Here is a 17,706-nt window from a genome sequence, read left to right on the forward strand (position 1 = left end):
CCAAAACGTCATTTCTAGGGCAGAGCTTTGTATGGAATATTTCAGATAGGTTGACAAAAAATTACCAAATCTGGGAAAAGTTTAAAACAGTGTTACAAATAATTTGCCATGTACTCTTAAAAAAAAGACAATACTGCCACCCCTATTTTTAAAATCCCCAGTAGGTATAAGCACTGCTTAAATATGCTGTAAAATATAGCCCAGAAAGATGGTCAGTTTAATTAGAGAGAATGTTGCTGTATGAAAATACTCTAAAATGTCGTTTATACGTTTTAGACAACACTAAAAGCAGACTTTGATTTATCCAGAACAGGTGATTTTTTTTGAAAGGATGGATTCAAGTTACTAATGAGTATTTTCCTCATTTCCTAGTGCCTTTTGGAAATTCCTACCAGAAAGTCTAGAGAATAAACTGAAAACAAAACAAAACAAAAAAACAACGTAGATAAGGTGTCTAAAAATGTGGTAGAGCTAAACTGTTGGTAGACTTGTAGTCAACCTGTGGACTTGAAGGAGTTCATAAGTTGTTTTGAATGATTTAAGTGGTTTATGGAACCCCTTTTAGATGTAGACCTCCCACACCCACAACCCCCGCAAACCATTAAATAGACATTTAAAGAAATTTACCGTTAAAATCTTCATGAAGACAAATGTAATGCAAAATCCAATAGAACCACATTTCAGAGTATTTTAGTTAAAGAAAGAGCAGAAACCTAATATTTGGCCTCAGAGAAAGTCTTAAGGATGTTTCCCTCTACTTCTGAACGTAGCTAAAATATATATAGATATATATTTTATATTTTTTTTCCTGCTGATCCATATCTGAGTTAAGATAGAATAGTCTGATCTCTGGGGCTGCTAATCTGACTTCTTTCATGGGCATTAGATTCCTATTAAAGAAAAAAGTACAACTTTGAGATGAGCTCTCTTGAGCTCCTATCTAAACTACTGAGAAAACCTGAGCAAAGGGATGCTCTTTTGTACTGCTCTTTCACGTCTGAAAGCATTTCTGCTTTAATTCATTCTCTTTACTTCTGCTGTGCTGAGTATTATTATAGTCTAGTGAGTTCCTGAAAGTGGGAAATGCCAAAGAAACAGGTGTCAGACTTCAAAAGAAGCATTTGTCAAGACTTAATGTTCTGAAGCTAAAGGTGACAGCTCAACCTAAATAAGCTCTTCTCAACAGGATTTAAGTTTCCTTAATAAAAAAGTAATAATCAAAAGTAAAGTGCTAATCCAATGGCCTAGAGAGTGGAAGTTTTTTAAAAATGTGCATCATTTGACATGATATCTTGATTTAAAGACTATTTGTAGTATAGTGCTCAAAGTCCAAGGTTGTTTATATTCCCCTGACAAGACAATTTATAACCTATAGAGGCACAAGTTTGCAGCATGAAGCTGTCTGCAGGCATATTCATGGGGCTGGTTGGCCTTTGATTGTCTTGTGGTAAGGGAAGAAGGAGAACGCTATAGAAAGAGCAAGAAATATGTAGGAAACAGTCCTAACATAAGAAAAAGTATTTTCTTTGTGTTCCTTCTGCCATACGCCAAATTAAAAATAAGGTAATTGCTCTTAACAGGAAACTTACCAAGGAACAGAGGAAAAAGAAAAGCTATATGAGCCATGTATATATACATCCTACATGCTGTTTTTCTTGTCATGTCTGTCTATACTATGTGAATAAATACTGTCCAGGTTGGCAGTTACATCTATCTGTTTCAATATGCATAAGCACTAAGACTATTAAATTAGACTTAAGAAACATAAGTAGTGTAGTATATGGAATAGACACTATTCCATATAGCTGTTAGTGGATTAAAACCACTGCTTTCAATTTTGATAGTATATTAAGTGGTGCCTACTTTGCTGTGTTTTGAAGTCCAGTCACAGAAAGTAGAGCTATTCAATAGAAGTATATATTAGTGGTATCAGAATACAGCCCTTTTCATCTTTGAGTCATTCTCCACATTCATTGATCAAAATAGATACCGAGCATCTTTGCTGAAAAGCAGTATTTTCTCCTTGTCTCTTCCCAATGAGTCACATGAGCTTTAGATCTATGAATGGGAAGTCCAAGAGCAGCTGCATTCTCCTCCATTCTTTTTTTCTCAAGTCTTTTTTGTTTAACAAGCCATTGACAGTATCTACATTTGTTAGCATTTATTTGTTAGTTACCCTTCACCAGTAGCTCTGTAGCATATTTAGCTGCTTATTTGGTGCTTTTACAAAGGGGACAGTTACAACCTATCTGGTTGTGTTACCAGTCTTACCTGGGGTTTTGGCATATTGTTCTTTGTGTGTGCTTCTGTATAAATCATAGTGATGTCTATTTCTGCTGTTATTCAAACCCACTGTTACCAAATCTTTTATCATATTGCTGTGTTTGTTTTGGGTTTAATTTTGAAGGATGTATCTGCCTGTATTTGCATGTAATGCTGTTAGTAATTTCAATTAATATAGTATTAAGTAGGATTTGTTTCTATCTCAGAAGAGCATTTTTGTCCAGTCTTGCACATAAGGGAGTTGGAGCCAAGGCTTAAGGTGTTGCTGCAGCCAAAGCTGTTTTGCAAGACTGGTCAGTCCACCTGTAGCTTGTACCAAAGGCAGCATTAGTGGCTGGGGTGCTCAGGAGATATCACTGCTGTTCTCCTCTTTGTGATGCAGGGAGTGTGGCAGTTGTAGCTCCCAGCTTTTAACAAGCTCTGTAGAGACAGAAAGAGGCTTGGACATTTGAAAACTGCTTTTCACTAGTATTAGTTGATGTCAAGTTTTATATTAGGCAACATTATGTTTTATATCACTTCCCACAAACCTTGCTTTGTCTGTTGAGGAATCCTCTAATTAAAAGGCAGTGAGTCTGATGAGAACAGTCAGATGAAACATGCTCACAGTGTGCATTTTCCCGGTGTACTTGGATTTATCCATCAAACAAATGACTATAATGATTCCTTATCACCAGTAATCAGATGTATGTACTTGGTGCTCTCTGAAGTTTGTATGGTTATCAGTATGACATATTTTTTTAAGGAAAAACAAAATCTGGTCCTTATAGTACTGCTAAGCACTATCTGGTCTGGCCATCAATGACACTGCAGTCCAAAAGCATAGCTGTACATACAGGTATACTCACAGATATTTATAAGATTATTTGTGGCCTTTGGGGATGCATATAATTAGTCTTTTGGCTGGATCAGGTTTACAAGCAATGAAGGAATAGTGAGACTAGATGTATTTGTGTAACAGAATGCCACATTCAGGAGATTTTAAAAATCAGGCCTCAAAGACACGGGAATAGGGAGCTGCAGATAATTATCATTCTAATGAAGTGAGGCAAAGCAAAAATAGCTGTGTGAAAAAAAAAAAAAAAAAAAAAAAAAGGAGTATTCATGTGATGTGCTTGAATGTTTTCTTTTCCAGAACAGCACACTTCCATCTTCTGTCTGTTCAGCATTTGCCTATGATGGATGGTGTGATTCAAAGTCTTCCATAAATTCTGGTGGCAAAGCACCAGACACAATAAAAATTGCTGAATTTTACTGATCTTCACCCTGGAATGGCTCCTTTTCAGTTCTTTTCTCATGTTAGCACTTCACACTTGTACACACCTTAACAGAGGTAAGTGGTTTCTATCAGTATGAGCAAAGGATATGGTTTTCTGCAAGTAATGTATTGATTCATTACAGTGTTCATTTTCTGTGTCTTCTGTAATGAACACATCTTCAGAAGATTTTGCTCACGTCAGAACATCTGTAATATTGCTCTAATTTACTTTTCATTTCCCAGTACCTTGTTAAAACAGTTTAAAATGGCAGAACAAAATGCATGCAGCAGTCAATGAAAATCACAGATACCTGTGCTACGTGCAGACTTGAAAAGCTGTTAAGAAGGAAAGTGCAGTGAAATGTCCCACTGCACATTTAACTATTAAAAATTTGTAGATTCCATTTTTGGGATTAAAAACAAGTTAAGATTTGCTCTTGATACTGTAGCAGTAAATGTTGATGCTGTGAGCCAGAAAGTAGAGTAGAAGATGGGCTTTCTGGTTTTTGTTGTTGTTTGTTTTTAAATACTACTAATGTGCCAAGAGGGTTGCTTTTGCCTCTTATATTGACAAACTAATGCAGTTTTGTTCAAGATCTGTTTTTTACTTGTCAGGGAATCAGTTAATATACAGAATATTCAACTCTTTATATATTATTTGTTTCTTGCTCATCTTTGTGTTGTTGAAAGTCTAAGACTGTAAAACTGTTTTATTTTCAAACACATAAGATAAACTCTGTGTTGCCCAAAGGGAGCTACCTACATCAAAAAAAAAAAAAAATAGCAAATTAGCCACCTGAGAGGTAGAATGGAGTAAAGATGTAAAGGAGGGAGAAAGATCAAAGCTTGAAATAGGGACTGCAGAAATTTAAGGATCTTCAAGGTCCAGTACATTGACAGGAGCCCAAAAGTTTCCTGTAGCCTACAGCAATCTGAGCCTCTTAACTGCAGTATGCAAATCCTGCTCACATCCCGAGTCAGAGTACGCCTACCTTTGAAGGGCTTTCATCTCTCGTCTACATATGATTGTAATTGTCTAAGAAAGATGGGGTGTGTTCGCATTACCTAGTTAAAGCTTAAGACAGACTGTTGGTACTGAAATGATGGAGTCTCTAAAATTCAGTATGTACATAGCTCAGTCTTTCTCATTGCTAGTGCTTTCCAAATAAATAGGCAGCAACTTAGATATCACTATTGGTGCAAGATTTTGTTTGTCTGAAGCTTCTGATCTCTGGGATAATTTTTCCTTTGTAAGTCCATTTTGATATTTTACAAATTCTTTTTATAGTTCTTACACCAAAACAACCCATTTGTTTTGTTTGTCTTTCTAGGCCCTTCTTTTTTTTTTTTTTTTTGCTGTTGAAATTATTCATTAATGCACTTGGCTTTCTAAATTTATTGCAAAAAGCTTTAGATTTATATATATGATTACCTTGGTATACGTATATCTGTTTAACTTCTGCCTTCAGTATTTCACAGACCTGTAAGTGTGACTGAAATCTGACTTCCTGGGTCATGCTCAGTGTGGACAGAGTGCTTGAAATGTTATCAGGAAATTCCAGAGAAAGGATTAGCAATTGTGTACAAATGGTGATTTTTAGATGTTTATGTCAAATTGGAATGTCTTCTACTGAGGACAAATTCAGGAATCCTTTTCATTGCATTACAATTTATCCTCTCAAATTTCCAATTCTGCTTCAAAACAACGGTCAAGGAAAAATCTTGCATATGTACTGAGAGAAGTATTATCAGTGCAGTGTTATTTTCTGTCTTCATTGCTGGAAACAGATCAATCCAGACTTTCCAAAAACATGGGAGAGTTTGGTGTTAGAATTGTCTTTCACAGATAATTAATATTTAACTACTATAATGAATTAAAAATAGGCTACACTAGTAAACAGACAGCCTTAATCATAGAGGTCTGTCAGATCCACTTGTAATACTTGATAAAATCAATACATTTAAACATAAGGAAAGCAGAAGTTATAAACATAGAATTACAGTGAAATATTTCAATGCATAATTGCTACACTATAAATGAACAATAGTATCTCGTCTACTTTTTAATACAAGTCAGTAACAGAAGTTGCGTTCTCTGGGCTTGCAGGATTGGAAATTGGACATCAATTATGGATGTTTTCTACTAACCTGTATGTTAAATGATCAAGAATTATAGAAGTTTCGTTCAATAGTCTCTTCGGCATATATATTTTTTAAGGAGAACTATATGAATATTCAAAAGTGGTTGTTTCTTCTGTTTCAAAGAATAAAAGAAGAATAGTTGCTCTGCTACGTATGCATAAAGCATTCCTCCCAAGGTCAGAGGGAGAGGTCGGAGCCAAAATGAAATTCACTCCTGGGAGTGGTTTGCCACATGATCTTTTCTATGTTTTGAAAGGTCAGAGTCAATATGGGACAAATCTAATAAACAGATCCCAGAAGTATTATATTCAATTTCTGAGGAAACATTCGAGAATGGTAGAATTGGGATTTTGCTACACTGAAATGCCAATTGTTTTGAGATGTTTTGTCTTATAATTATGAATATGGCTCAGTGCCAAGTGAATCCTTGATTGCTTTTGTCCCTTTCCAAAGGGGGGAAAAAAAAAAAAAGTGTTGCATATAATGCCTAAAAACTGATATTAGAAAGTGTTCAGAGTGCTGGTTAGATTAGTTTTCTTCTTTTCTATATTGTGTTTGGCGAAAGAGTGTATGTCACCAATAAGAAGCATTACATGAAGTTAACCACCTGCTGTACAATCAGCAGTTCAAACTAGTTTGCACCTTTTGAGAAACATTTGATAGGTATTTCTGCTGTCTGCAAAAAATAGCCTTATAATAATCTGAGAAATCCCTGGTCCTTTCTGGGGTATTTTCTTATCAAAATAACATAAAAAACAGCAAAAAGAGGAACTGAGGTATCATACAGGCAGTATTCTATCATACTAGGAAATATCCATCAAAGTCTTTAATTTTCAAAATGATTTTAAATATTTTTTTGTTGTTTATTTGTATTCTTGTATACAATCTCTTTAAGAAAGACAATTAGAATCCTTATACTTTCTCAAAGAGATCTTACACAAGAATAAAACTAAATGTAACTAAATGTAAAATTAAGGAGATGGCAGTGAATCATACTGTTCCCAGAAATTAAAAAAATCACAGTCATTGCAACAAAATAATAATGACATTCTCATGCAATCCCACTGACTGGAGGCACAATTTTGACTGCAGTTGCATATGTTGGTTTTTGGTGACAGGACAAAAACACTGGGTTCTCTGACACATTTCATTTTTCAATACGTAGTAGTAGTAAAATTATAATGGTATTCTTCTGTGTATAGAGTCAACCCTATGCTTCAGACAGTACGGTGTGATCATTACTTCATTCATGCTGACTCTGCTTCACTACTTATCATGTCACTCATTTCATCTGATAACGATAAAATCAGCCTTCATGATTAAAGCTGAACACCATTCACTCCCTGTGAAATACAGTAATTTCTATGCATATCCACACAACCTTATATTTGCTACTTGCTTCCCCAACATAGCCCACCACTGTTTTTGTCTTTCTCTTTGTTGTGGACTGTTTTTTACCCTAAAATAGTTTAGGGCATTTATTGTATGAGCCATAGTGTGTAAGGGTGACTTGTTTGACTGGAGCATGTACAAATACTATACAATAATGAGACTAAATGAAAATAAGGTAATTGACACGATGTTTCCTGTCCACTTCTGAGTAAGCAAAACTGTGTTAAAACAAAAAGCATCCAGCCCAGTATCTGTGCAGTATCTAGTACAGATCCTTAGGGGGTGGAAAAAAAAAAAACTGAACAGAGAAAATATAGCCTTGGTGAGGGAGCAGTTGGAGTCTGCAGACAACATGGAGCATTACTTCAGAGGGCGAACTACTCTTCTAGAGGCTTGGGACTGAAAGCTAAAGGTAACAACTGAAATGATTTTAGTGTTGTTCTTACAGCAGAAACTTCCCAGAGGCCCCAAACACTTTATATTCCTTCTCTTGCACCAGAAGCACCAATTCATTCCCACACAGGATTCAAATTGTGCAGCTGTTCTCTCAGTAACTTCCACAATGCACTTTGTTATTGCCAATACAGAAATTCATAACACATTGAAAAGCAGAAATAAAATACAAGATATTTAATGGCTGGATACTTCTATGAAGCCTTAAAGAAACCATACAGGAACGGTTCAGGGTTTGTATGGCAGACTGAAGTTTCCTGATGGCAAGAAGTCAAAATAAATTCTGTGACATCTTCCTCTTCACAGAGGGAGTAACCAGAGCTGATACAGGAAGGGAAAAGGCAGGCATAATATAAACACTGTTTGCAGACCTGGAAGCTCTGCTTATTGTGCTCTGCATTGCTCACAGTGGGAGAATGATGCTGCAAACTCACCTGGTCTCCTGCTCAGCTTCTGTGGCAGGAACAGTGTCATCACACCGAGTATGAAAACGTAAAATATGAAAGACATGCCATGTCAGTGTTTTCTTCTAATTGCTTAACTTTAGGATTTCACCTACCTGCTACCAAATTGCTAATTCACTGAGAAGTTTAGTTAACAGTATCAGCCCTATCTATTTGCTTGTGAAGTTCTTATGGTAAACCGTTTACTCATAAACATTCTTCAATTTCCTTTTCATTTACTTAAAGTGAGATTCTTCTTTCAAAATGAGCTCTGGATTGTCTTTAATTTACAGCAATATAACACAGAGCAGAACTTCATTTTATGGAGGTAGGGAAAAATAATAATACTGCATCTCCATCTGCAAGTTACACTTAAAATTGCAACACATTAGGAATTTACTGTGGACATGATTTATTATGTTCCTTATTGAAGAGATCTTGCACAAGTTACCTGTTGTTGTGTTGTTGCCATTTATTTTCTACTTTTTACAGTGATTTCCAAAAAAGTTCCTTCTTTTTTCTTATTTTTTTTTTATTTTTTGGAAAATAATTTTTTATAATTAAAAAATGAGCATCTTCTCACATTTGGTTTACAAAAAATAAATAGAAAACAGTATTTTGGCATGCAATCACAAATTAATCTCAAAACATTCTGTTGCATGTAAAATGTAGTTTGCCTTCATTTATTAGTTGAACATTGTTGTATTTATTGGAAATAAAAATTTTTAATCCAAAACCTTGATGTATTTGACAATTTTATGCTTATTGTCAACCTTTTTCTTTGTTCTTTAATGAATCCATGTATTGTTACATATTGTTCTTTATCTTCCCACAAGGAATAAACCTGAAGCAATTATAATTTTATAACATTCTCTGTGCTAAGAATGTGTGGTGACACTTAATGAAGTCCAATATACCTATCTGATAACAAGTTGCTCTTTAAATATAGGACAAATAACTACAAGATGGCAATGTCAAAGTAAGGCACACTTACACAATGAAATTTTAATGAAAATACATTTACTTATGTCTCAATGACATCTAAATGGGAATCAGTTATCAGATCTTGAGTGTTTGCAACAAATTTCTGCTCTGTAAAAGAAAGAAAAAAAAGTCCCAATGACTTAAAAGTTAAATGAACTTTTAAAATGTCACCCAGCAGGGCATTCAAATACATAATTTACTATTTTGTTAGCTTCCTATAAGTGGATAATAATAAACTGCTAGCTCAATGCAAGCTCATAAATGCTGAATCAAAAATGTGAAGAACACCATGAAATGATAAATGTGAAGCTTTATGATACTAATTTTCTTCTAAGTAGAAAATATAGCTGTAGTGTTAAAAATGTGAATGGAAATGTTGACATTCTGCTTGTGCAGAGCAAGGTTTTAGTGGGGAATAACCTGTGGCTTTGTTAGTTTCTATTTTATTTTTATTCTACAGCAATGCAGTAGCAACACTGATAGCCTTCAATGAGCAATATATTTTCATAACCATCCAAGTTGAACTTGCTCTTAAGTACACTCATACTTATTTATTTAAACACATTAAAATTAGACTGTTACATTGATGAGAAGACAAAATGAAGTCATTTCTCATAGAGAAGTTTTAATCTTAATCAAAAATTGACCTATGTGTTATATGTTAAAAAGGCATATATTATTGAATGGTATTAATAGAACTTTTAATGTTAAAATAATGTACACCAGACAGAATTAGAATCTATTTTAAGCTACTATGATAGGTTGAATGACGATAAAAACTTCACTTTTTTGGGTTCAATTTTAACAGCATACAGACTACGTTTCAAAGGCTCTGATCTGCTGATCAGTGCTCTTTATGCTACCCGACACTATGGTCTCCTCTTTATGGGACATGATCTCCCTTGCTGGGCATATTATGTTAAATCAGTAGGTGTGACTTGACCTCAGCAGACTAGTGAATGGAACAAAACTCGGTAAGTGTATCAGGTCATGATGACTGTTAAATCTTTCATTCAGACAAATTTGTCTGAGGCTATAAAATACCATTATGTGGTTCCCTGCGCTAGTGGATTCAGATTGCATGCTTGAGCTAAAACATAACTAATTCATTCACCTAGACTGGAGGGGCTGAGAACACCCCTGCCTGCTCTGATTGACTCCTTTGGAAGGAATGCTAGATTTATAAGGGAATGATTTACAGACTGATCTCTTCTGGACATGGTTTCAGTATCTGGCTTATTCTGACTGGAATCTGCAGTCTGAGCCACACTGTGGGACACCACCATACAGCATGAATTTAGCTAGAAGAGATTTTGGAATGATTTGTTCAGATGTGCATATTGCATCACAATGAGAAGAGGAAAAAAATGGCTAACAGGTTGTCAAGCATTTAGGTAAATTGCATTTAAGTAGGATAAGTCCTAGAACCATAAAACTGATTTTTACTTTGGTATCACACCCTGTGACTTCAATCCAAGCTGCTTTTGTTTTACTCTGTTACAACTTGAATGAAATATTTTTTGTGGATGAAGATTAGGTCTTTTTTTTTTTCAGTTTCATATTTAAAAGATGAAGACTTAAAGTTTAGACATTTACTACTCTGTTAAAAAAGGACCTGTCTTAATTAAAGCACTGTTATAACAATGATTTAATTGGATTCCTTTTCCGTTCACATTAAATCCTTGTCATAAGTTACAGCTTTGTGGAATATTAATATGTGGTGTATATTTTTTATTCTTATTACATACTCTCATGATAGGTCTTATAGCAGAAAAACAGTTTCAGGTTTTTTTGTTTTTTTTTTTTCATAGTTTAGGATAATATTCTTGGGAAAAAAAAAATACAAAAATCCTTCAACACACAGCTCCTTTTTTGTTTGCTTCTTTCAAGTATCTAGCTACTGCTTAAGATGGATGTAATATTCACACAAACAAGCCATAAATTGTTTTACAGGTATTCTTTTGTAGTATCTTTTTAGATATGGTACAGCCTGAAGCTCCTGTTTAAGATAAGGGAAAGGTGAACATGAAATAAAATAAATTGATAGCCAGAAACTGAACTTGGAACTCTGGCTGATTTCATTGGCTAAGCTTGACATTCTGAATTTTAACAGTAACAGGTTGTTGTTGCAGTGGGTTGAGGGAGGTGATTGTTGCCCTGGTGAGGGGGGGGTGAGGGCACATGTGGAGCACCGTGCTGGTTCTGGACTCCCCAGTACAGGTGACATGGAGCTACAGAAAAGAGGCCAGTGAAGGGCCATTAAGGTGATTAAAGGACTGGAGCTCTCACATGGGACGAAAGGCTGAGAGAGCTGAGACTGGCCCAGAAAAGAGAAGGCTTGGGAGAGTGGGGGCCGAATCTTATCCACGTATACAAAGAGAGGGTGCAAAGAGCACAGGGCCAGGCTCTTTTATGTGGCTCTCAGTGAGATAACAAGAGGCAGTAGACACAAACTGAAACACAGGATCTTCCTTCTGACCATCAGGAAACACTTTTTCGCTGTGAGGATGCCTTAGCACTGGAACAGGCTGCCCAGAGAGGTTGTGGGAACTTGCTCCTTGGAGAAAGAAGCTGTCTGGATGTGATCCTGGGCAAACAGCTCTAGCTGGCCCAGGGTTGGGCCAGATGGCCTCCAAAGGTCCCTTCCAAAGTCAACCACTCTGTGTTGCTGTGACATCCACTGCCCACCTGCAACAGTGGGACATGAGGTCTATGGTGCTTGATGTAAAAGCCATGTGGAACTGAGGAGAGCAATCTGGCCAGAGCATATCCAAGATGAGTTGTATCTTTGGAACAGAGCTCCTTACCCTGAATACATCACACAATGCTTTCTGAAGCCCTGATGCAAAGAATACTGAACCATTAGTGTATTTCAGTGTATTAACTGCATATTTTGCTTTGTGAAATAGTAAATCGTCAAATATAACTTTCTAATGTGGTATAAGTTTTCATAAGGAACCTAGATCTGCTTTTTTCCTGTTATTTATTTATAAGTGCAAAACAGAAGTATTTTTGTAGGCATCATTAAGCTGTTCATCCTGTTCCCCACCAAGATCCCCACAGTTTACCCACAGCTATGTTGATTCTTCTGAACCTTCTCAAACACTGTACACAGCCAGTCAATAGGGAGATGATGGCAATCAATAGAAAGTATAATGAAATAATAAAGTTGGCTGAGAGCAGTAGCAGTACACTTAGAATTTAACCTGCAAACTTCATTTACGTTTGACAGGCCCTTTCTGTATTAAAGCTTTCTCTAGTAAGTTTAGGGCTGGGTTCATATTCGTTGCTTCAAAGAGGTAAGATATACAATCAATCTTGTTTTTCAGATAGTTAGATAACAGCATGTCTTCTTGGAAGTCTCTTAAAGCACTGAACATGAGTCTAGTTCATTTCTCGTTTTGTACTTGAAATAAAAAATTCCCTGAATTCAGTGAAGTGACACTTATGTAAAACATGCTAGGAAAATAATGTCACAAAATGAGCTACTACCAGGATTTGCATGCTGCAGTTTCATTTTTTTGAGCTCTAAAATCCAAAGATTTGAATCCTGTTAATGAATTATCAAGTCTGAGATGTTTTGAGTTACTGTCTACACAGCAATACATCTTAAACTAGATTGCATTTGTTTTCTGCTCTTGTATAATGTAAGTGAGCTCAATTAGTCTGTGCCAAATGACTGACTAAAAATAATTCTTACAGGTAGAAACATGACTAAATTTGAAATAAAATCTGCACCTGTTTGTAAGGCCCTAGAAAGCTCTGTAAAACACCATTTACATTAGATATGGTAATAACTCTTATATTAGTACTATTTAGGTATTTTCCTACCAATAATATTTCAATTTACTGCACATATTTTAATGTAATTTGTGAATTTAAAAGTATAGCATGGCCTCCACCCTACAAGATAAAGACCTGTTGTAGAAGAAGATAAAGATATCTGTTGTACAAGATAAAGACCTGTTGTACAGAATATGACAACTATGTACAGTCTGCTTCAATCGAGGTAGCAATCAAGAAGTAATAGCTGTTGTTTTATAAAGAATAACACATTATGCAATGCATTTCATAATGTTTAAAATACTTTGTTCTGTTATTATTTTGTATCCTGCATTTTTATTCCCCTGGCTTTCTGCTATCAGTAACATAATTTTCTCATGAAAAATTTGAGTACCTTTGAGTACCTTAGTATAACATACGAAGTACTGCCCTTGAGCTGCAGATTGAATCTTAAAGCAAATGTAACCAACTGAATTGGCAGGAATGGTTTGAAAAAATAAAGGAAGAAAGGAAGGGAGGGAGGGAAGGGAGGAGAAAAAGGAAGGGAGGGAAGGAGCTAGTTTTGGTCAAGTTCTGCATACTAATATACTAGTATTCTCTCTAACCACATGTAATTTACCTTAAGTGTTCCTTAATGCTTTACAGGGACAATCACCCAGCTTTGCTGAAGATAGGAAACAATTTGCAGATAAAAATGGTGCATCTGAATCTCAGTATACAGGAACACTTCCCAACTTCTAGTTAAGGGATTAGAGGTGCTTCCCAGTTTTGTTTTGGGAGAGGACCCAAGTTTGAGCCAATTTTATAACTTTCACACACTGATTTTTTTTTATTTTTTTTTTTCAGTGAAACACAACCACATTGGCTGTAATGAAAGGAAAAGCTGGCTGCAACCCCAACCCTTCTTTGATGATTAAGAAACTTGTGCAAGAGAACATACCCACTGTCCTTGGGCCTCTATAAATGCTGTTAAGGTGGGTGGAGGAGCAGGTGATTTCAGTTCTGTTCACAGCTATGTGGACCTCTGATGAGCTGTGAAGTGAGGGAGAAGTGTGTGAATGTTAGTAAATGTATTGTGTTTCCATGAATCATATAGTTGTGTGTGTGGTTTTTTTTTTGTTTGTTTGTTTGTTTTGTGTGTACGTGTTTTTTTTTCTCACCTATGGATGAATCTATACCAAATTCCTCTGTAGCCTTAGATGCTAGTAATTATTGACTAGGATGCAATATAACTGAAGTTTTATTGCCTCAGTAGGGGGAACTCTTCCACTCTGATGATTCCAGAGATGTTTCCAATCACCTCCCAAGGTACCTGTGCTAAGCACTAGAAGATAGATTGGGTGATTGGTTGCTTTCTCATGGGAAAAACGTTTTGAGTAGCTTCAGTGTTTTCATTCTTATGGTAGCTACAGTCAGCCTAATGCTGTTGGTGTTTAGGGTGTTTTTTGCATGTGTGGGTTGAAAGCAGGCTGTGTCAAATGTAACTCATTGTGTATGAAGGATTCATTTCAGCAGTCTATAATGCCTCAGCCTTTTCAGTGTGGGTGTATCTGTATACATGTGCAGAAATATATGTGCATATAGTAGGAATCATTTCTCTTAACACTGAAATGTAGCTAGCCCTTAGATGAGATGTGGCCACTGTTAAGTAGTGGACAGAAATATTAGATAACTGAAGAAAAAAAGAGGAGAACATGACAAGTTACGTGCAAGAGGTTTTAGTTGAGATATATATTAATGACCTGTATTGGCTTTGCCTGAAATACATGAGCTTCATATATTAGTACTGGCAGAAATGGCAGTGAATACTTAACACAAGTCAGAACTCTTACACTTCCATGTTTCATATTCAATATATCTTTCTAAGTGTGTTATTCATCGTACCAAAAGTGATATAAACAAATCCTGCTCTGCAGGCTGCTGTTTACTCTCCAAGAGGCATTTTAAGAGCAAACCTTCCTTCCTTGACATACCACAGTGACAAATTACAGCTAATACTTCTACATCCAGTAGGAAAAGAACATAGCAGTGGTAAGGATTTATATAGTAGAGAGCAATGTGGCATATGTAACAGGCTGGCATTTTTAGTGCCCTGCCTTGATTTGAGACAGCTTTGGTAAAATGTAGCTTATCTTCTTTGTCCTTGACTATTTCAAGATTTTTTTGCTTGTTTGCTTTCTTTCTTATATAAAGCCAAGAAAGCTTTGAAGATGTATTTATAACAAATCATATAACGCTTCTATAGAATCTCAAAGAACACACTTGAATAAAGAAAATAAGGGGAAAAGGTGGAAACTATGAATAAAAATAAATGCAATAAATGTTATTTTATGAATACCCAAACATGTTTCTCTTAAACCTGTCAAAGATCTGTAAATTTAATATGTGACATCTCATTTGGCTCTGTGTTCAAGACTGCTTTTCAAAAACATGAAATTGTGTTAACTTTTTTTGTTGCCCATCCTCAAAATTGTTCTTCATCCCAGCGTAATAGATTTCTTTTTTTTTTTAAAAAAAAAAGCGGGTGTCAGAAAACAAATTCTAAGTCTTAAGATCTTTCTGGAAACTAAAAAGGATCTGGTTCTAATCAAGGGCAATTTTTCTCATCACCCTACTCACCTGATTCCATTAAAATCAGATGGACTATTTGTAGGAAGAGGGGAAAAAAAAATGTTCTTTAGTCCTCATAAGCAATATTAAAATCTCACTAGACAAAATCAAGTTCAGCTCAGAGGTACTTCCTTGTTCCTCTGGCTTCCTCCAGCACCATTGGCTTCTAACTCTTCCTTCTAATTAAAACCATACTTGGAATCATATTTCACTGCATAAATCTGTATTGGAAGCAATTATAATGTGTCAGCACATTTTCAAACTTTACACTATTGTAGTCATAATGGTGTTAACTTTCTTATGCATTGGCAGAAAGTGTTGTACTAAACACCTTAATTTTCTTTACATAAATACAAACTTGCTTTCATACCTCTGAGGATTTTGATTCTAGTTAAAACATTAAGCTCCACTCCATTTCTATGTACAAAGTAATTTTAGGAATATTTTTCATTTGGCAACCAAAAATGGGATCAGAAAATATCCAAGCATCTTCATGAACAGAAAAAGTATATGCTAAATGTAGGACAACATTGTGAAGATAGCAAATACTGTAACCGAAAAGGATAACTGTTCCCATAATACAATTGCTTTCACATCTTTTGTTTCCATCTACCCTTTAATTAGAGACATCAATAAAACTTTTATATAGTAAAGAATTATCTAACTTTTAGCCTGTGCCAAGTAGTGAATTTATGACAATAGCTTCAAGAGTGTGAGTCTAGGGTAGTCCAGGGAAGGAGCAACACACATCTGGAAGGTGCTTCAACCATTGTCCTTTTTCAGTGTGGTTTATAGAGCTGAAGGCAGGTACTGGGTTGTGAATATAACAGCACAGCCATAAAGATGTCTAGTACTATGAGTTAGTTCCTCCATAGAACAAAACTATACAATTCTGGTTTTCTTCCCAGAGTAGCTAAAAGTACATTATTTTATCATGCATATTGCTAACAGAAGGACTGAGTATGAATGTAGTCTCATCCATAGCACATAAGAATCATATTTTGTTGACCAAAAATAAGAAGGAACAAAGACTTCTAATTCAGTACTTGTGTCTTAAACACGCATTATCATTAGCATATACTTGTTGTCCCTCAGAGATGCATAGAATAATGTCATCAGGCATTCTGTGTATTTGGAAAAAGCTAGGCTATAAAAAGTCTGATTCAGCTATGATATCTGAGATCTGTGTTAGTCCAAAGTCATGAGTTGTTAACCCTTCTCACAGTTTTACTTATGAGATAATGAGGATTTTGTCGCCTTCTTTTGTCCTGATCAATCATAAGTTGCTTTTTCTTCCTTTGCTCTTACTCACTTAGAAAACAGAAGGAAATCATGTTATTCTCTAGTTTGTTTGAAATATGTGAGTAATGTGGCATCCTGTTTTTTAAACAATAAATATTTGTTTTCTCTTCTTAATACCAGCAGTTACAGTTGGCAGTGACTCAGGAACTCATTCAAAACCTCAGTGACTAAATGAAAAGTAGAATACTTTACTAGCTTCCATATGGTGGCAAGAGTAAGACAAGTACTTGTGCTATTTTCTGTTATTTTTTTTAGTATCTTTTTAATTAAAAAAAAAAAAAAAAGGATGGTATAAACCTGTCTTGTATCAGACTTAGTTTTTCTTCTGGTGTTAGGAAAGTCTGAGTTAGGTGTCCTCAAATGTAGCCAATACTGTAATTATGGAAAAACTTTTAAGGAGTCCACCTCTTTCCATTGATTATAAGTAATTAAGTTTGTTGGTTAGGAAATTTGAATCTTCATTGAAAATTTCTGGCTCTGTGACACTGGGTTAAAAAGGCCTTCTTTGCATTTCTTAGTATGAGCTGTTCTATCCTGGATATGACATTCTAAAATAGAAATCCTGATCTTTTAAGCTGTCATGCATTCTGCTGACAGGCATGCTAGTCTCAAAAGCTGCCTGACCCAAAACAACAAACAAAGGAAATCCGAACCCATATAAAATAGAAAGGAATAAATTTCATGTGAAGTTAATTCTATGAGAAGGGCTACTTTGGTTGCAGATACTGGAAAAGGTAATTAAATATGTTCCTGTGATTCTTAAGCAGATACAGCTCATTTTAGCAATAAACCTTTTTCATGTTTGACAGGCTTTGCAGAGATAAGAATGATGATGAGTTTTCCTGTTGAAAGGAATTACAATTAAGTAAATTCTCTTCTAACCTCACATTGCCCTAGAACTGTTACTGTTGTTGCTTTGACTTGAAACAGTTCTTTTCCTTTCTTTCTTCCACTTTTCATATAGGCAGAAAACCTTTTGAAAACTCTGGTGTTTTTCTTTTATTTTTTCCCATAGAAGCCATTTCTTTAATGATATGTTTGGAAAAGGAAAGTGCT

At 35.4% G+C, this 17,706-nt stretch overlaps 1 long non-coding RNA gene across 4 annotated transcripts in view; it reads left to right on the forward strand.

Annotated features, from left to right (window-relative positions):
• The window catches only part of LOC137863694 (uncharacterized), a 264,783-nt gene that overhangs the window by 203,470 nt on the left and 43,607 nt on the right, over positions 1-17,706 (forward strand). For 3 of the 4 annotated variants that reach the window (XR_011101044.1, XR_011101047.1, XR_011101048.1), the window contains 2 exons: positions 3,419-3,616; positions 13,585-13,712. This is a non-coding gene — a long non-coding RNA (uncharacterized lncRNA). Of the gene's footprint in view, positions 1-3,418; positions 3,617-9,763; positions 9,930-13,584; positions 13,713-17,706 lie in introns of all 4 variants that reach the window. The other variant, XR_011101045.1, reaches the window with a different exon arrangement.

The sequence above is a fragment of the Anas acuta genome, chromosome 13 (genome assembly GCF_963932015.1).
Source record: "Anas acuta chromosome 13, bAnaAcu1.1, whole genome shotgun sequence".
Taxonomy (NCBI): domain Eukaryota; kingdom Metazoa; phylum Chordata; class Aves; order Anseriformes; family Anatidae; genus Anas; species Anas acuta.